Source organism: Pangasianodon hypophthalmus, chromosome 28 (assembly GCF_027358585.1).
Source record: "Pangasianodon hypophthalmus isolate fPanHyp1 chromosome 28, fPanHyp1.pri, whole genome shotgun sequence".
Lineage (NCBI taxonomy): Eukaryota > Metazoa > Chordata > Actinopteri > Siluriformes > Pangasiidae > Pangasianodon > Pangasianodon hypophthalmus.
In genome coordinates this window covers 16,714,249-16,719,222 of record NC_069737.1, presented here as the reverse complement: position 1 = coordinate 16,719,222, position 4,974 = coordinate 16,714,249, and positions in this window count along the sequence as shown.

The following is a 4,974-nucleotide window of genomic DNA, read 5'->3' as shown; positions in this document are numbered from 1 at the left end:
AGTGTGAGTGTGTGTGTATACTGTGTGTGTGTACAGTGTGTGTATGAATACAGTGTGAGTGTGTATACTGTGTGTGTGTACAGTGTGTGTATGAATACAGTGTGAGTGTGTATACTGTGTGTGTGTACAGTGTGTGTATGAATACAGTGAGTGTGTATACTGTGTGTGTGTACAGTGTGTGTATGAATACAGTGTGAGTGTGTATACTGTGTGTGTGTATACTGTGTGTGTGTACAGTGTGTGTATGAATACAGTGTGTGTGTATACTGTGTGTGTGTACAGTGTGTGTATGAATACAGTGTGTGTATGAATACAGTGTGAGTGTGTATACTGTGTGTGTGTGTACAGTGTGTGTATGAATACAGTGTGAGTGTGTATACTGTGTGTGTGTATACTGTGTGTGTACAGTGTGTGTATGAATACAGTGTGTGTGTGTATACTGTGTGTGTACAGTGTGTGTATGAATACAGTGTGTGTGTGTGTGTATACTGTGTGTGTACAGTGTGTGTATGAATACAGTGTGAGTGTGTATACTGTGTGTGTGTACAGTGTGTATGAATACAGTGTGAGTGTGTATACTGTGTGTGTGTATACTGTGTGTGTACAGTGTGTGTATGAATACAGTGTGAGTGTGTATACTGTGTGTGTGTGTACAGTGTGTGTATGAATACAGTGTTAGTGTGTATACTGTGTGTGTGTATACTGTGTGTGTACAGTGTGTGTATGAATACAGTGTGTGTGTGTATACTGTGTGTACAGTGTGTGTATGAATACAGTGTGAGTGTGTATACTGTGTGTGTGTACAGTGTGTGTATGAATACAGTGTGAGTGTGTATACTGTGTGTGTGTACAGTGTGTGTATCAATACAGTGTGAGTGTGTATACTGTGTGTGTATACTGTGTGTGTGTACAGTGTGTGTATGAATACAGTGTGAGTGTGTATACTGTGTGTGTGTGTACAGTGTGTGTATGAATACAGTGTGTGTGTGTGTATACTGTGTGTATACTGTGTGTATGAATACAGTGTGAGTGTGTATACTGTGTGTGTACAGTGTGTGTGTGTGTGTACAGTGTGTGTATGAATACAGTGTGAGTGTGTATACTGTGTGTGTGTACAGTGTGTGTATGAATACAGTGTGAGTGTGTATACTGTGTGTGTACAGTGTGTGTATGAATACAGTGTGAGTGTGTATACTGTGTGTGTATACTGTGTGTGTGTACAGTGTGTGTATCAATACAGTGTGAGTGTGTATACTGTGTGTGTACAGTGTGTGTGTGTACAGTGTGTGTATGAATACAGTGTGAGTGTGTATACTGTGTGTGTGTACAGTGTGTGTATGAATACAGTGTGAGTGTGTATACTGTGTGTGTGTACAGTGTGTGTATGAATACAGTGAGTGTGTATACTGTGTGTGTGTGTACAGTGTGTGTGTGTACAGTGTGTGTATGAATACAGTGTTAGTGTGTATACTGTGTGTGTGTGTGTACAGTTTGTGTATGAATACAGTGTGAGTGTGTATACTGTGTGTGTGTACAGTGTGTGTATGAATACAGTGAGTGTGTATACTGTGTGTGTGTACAGTGTGTGTATGAATACAGTGTGTGTGTGTATACTGTGTGTGTGTACAGTGAGTGTGTATACTGTGTGTGTGTGTACAGTGTGTGTGTGTACAGTGTGTGTGTACAGTGTGTGTATGAATACAGTGTTAGTGTGTATACTGTGTGTGTGTACAGTGTGTGTGTGTACAGTGTGTGTGTACAGTGTGTGTATGAATACAGTGTGAGTGTGTATACTGTGTGTGTGTACAGTGTGTGTATGAATACAGTGTTAGTGTGTATACTGTGTGTGTGTATATAGTGTGTGTATGAATACAGTGTGTGTGTGTATACTGTGTGTGTGTACAGTGTGTGTATGAATACAGTGAGTGTGTATACTGTGTGTGTGTGTACAGTGTGTGTATGAATACAGTGTTAGTGTGTATACTGTGTGTGTGTACAGTGTGTGTATGAATACAGTGTGAGTGTGTATACTGTGTGTGTGTACAGTGTGTGTATGAATACAGTGTGAGTGTGTATAGTGTGTGTGTGTACAGTGTGTGTGATGTGATATTCAGAGGAATTCCTGCAGGATGATAGGGATGAGTATCAGGAGGAAGGAGGGATGAGTTCGCTGCACTCGTCTGTGTGATGGGTGTCTCATGGGAAACTAAGTGTTGATGTGTTTATGCACCCCACACACACACACACACACACACACACACACACACACACACACACACACACACACACACATTCTCCTCTCTTTCTGGTATTCCCTCAATTTTTTTTAATCTATGTTTCTTTTTTCCCTCCTTGCTCTCTCTCTCTCTCTCTCTCTCTTACACATGCTTTATGAACTCAGATCTTTAGTAAATCAGGTCCTGTGTGTTTTCTTCTTTTTACCTTTACACTTCTGCTCTCTCTCTGTTCCTCTCCTCTTTCTCTCCCTCACGATTCAAACCTTTACACAGAGACAGACAGAGGGAGTAAGACACATGGAGAGAGTGAGACAGACAGAGAGTGAGACAGACAGAGAGTGAGACAGAGAGACAGACAGAGAGTGAGACAGACAGAGAGTGAGACAGACAGAGAGTGAGACAGACGGAGAGTGAGACAGATCTGTGCTGCGTGTGAAGGTCAGTATGAGTTGTAATGCTGTAAACACATTTTTATATTAAATACTCAGTGCAACTCGTCCTCTGTCCTTCATCCTGTTTTAATAATTTTAATAACTCTCTACTGAACTCACTCCTCTGTTAAACACCAACACACCCCTCGTTAAACACCAACACACACCCCTCGTTAAACACCAACACACACTCCTCTGTTAAACACCAACACACACCCCTCGTTAAACACCAACACACCCCTCGTTAAACACCACCACACCCCCCTCTTTAAACACCAACACCCCCCCCTCGTTAAACACCAACACACACCCCGTTAAACACCACCACACCCCCCTCTTTAAACACCAACACACCCCCCCCCCTCGTTAAACACCAACACACCCCCCCTCGTTAAACACCAACACACCCCCCCTCGTTAAACACCAACACACACCCCTCGTTAAACACCAACACACACTCCTCTGTTAAACACCAACACACACCCCTCGTTAAACACCAACACACCCCTCGTTAAACACCACCACACCCCCCTCTTTAAACACCAACACCCCCCCCCTCGTTAAACACCAACACACACCCCGTTAAACACCACCACACCCCCCTCTTTAAACACCAACACCCCCCTCGTTAAACACCACCACACCCCCCTCTTTAAACACCAACACACCCCTCGTTAAACACCAACACACACCCCGTTAAACACCACCACACCCCCCTCTTTAAACACCAACACACACCCCCCTCGTTAAACACCAACACACCCCCCCCTCGTTAAACACCAACACACCCCCCCTCGTTAAACACCAACACACACCCCTCGTTAAACACCAACACACACTCCTCTGTTAAACACCAACACACACCCCTCGTTAAACACCACCACACACTCCTCTGTTAAACACCAACACACACCCCTCATTAAACACCACCACACCCCCCTCTTTAAACACCAACACACCCCTCGTTAAACACCAACACACACCCCGTTAAAAACCACCACACCCCCCTCTTTAAACACCAACACACCCCTCGTTAAACACCAACACACCCCTCGTTAAACACCAACACACCCCCCCTCGTTAAACACCAACACACCCCCCTCTTTAAACACCAACACACCCCTCGTTAAACACCAACACACACCCCGTTAAACACCAACACACACCCCCTTGTTAAACACCAACACACACCCCTCTTTAAACACCAACACACCCCCCGTTAAACACCAACACCCCCCCCGTTAAACACCAACACACACCCCTCGTTAAACACCAACACCCCCCTCGTTAAACACCAACACACCCCCTCGTTAAACACCAACACCCCCCCCCGTTAAACACCAACACACACCCCTCGTTAAACACCAACACACCCCCTCGTTAAACACCAACACACCCCCTCGTTAAACACCAACACACCCCCCTCGTTAAACACCAACACACCCCCCTCTTTATACACCAACACACCCCCCTCTTTAAACACCAACACACCCCTCGTTAAACACCAACACACCCCCCTCTTTAAACACCAACACACCCCTCGTTAAACACCAACACACCCCCCTCTTTAAACACCAACACACCCCCCGTTAAACACCAACACCCCCCCCGTTAAACACCAACACCCCCCCCCGTTAAACACCAACACCCCCCCCCTCGTTAAACACCAACACCCCCCTCGTTAAACACCAACACACCCCCCTCTTTAAACACCAACACACCCCCCTCTTTAAACACCAACACACCCCCCTCTTTAAACACCAACACACCCCCCCGTTAAACACCAACACCCCCCTCGTTAAACACCAACACACACACCCCTCGTTAAACACCAACACGCACCCCGTTAAACACCAACACACCCCTCGTTAAACACCAACACACACTCCTCTGTTAAACACCAACACACACCCCTCGTTAAACACCAACACACACCCCTCGTTAAACACCAACACACACTCCTCTGTTAAACACCAACACACCCCCCTCTTTAAACACCAACACCCCCCCCCCTCGTTAAACACCAACACACACCCCGTTAAACACCACCACACCCCCCTCTTTAAACACCAACACACCCCTCGTTAAACACCAACACACCCCTCGTTAAACACCAACACACCCCCCCTCGTTAAACACCAACACACCCCCCTCTTTAAACACCAACACACCCCTCGTTAAACACCAACACCCCCCCCGTTAAACACCAACACCCCCCCCGTTAAACACCAACACCCCCCCCTCGTTAAACACCAACACCCCCCTCGTTAAACACCAACACACCCCCCTCTTTAAACACCAACACA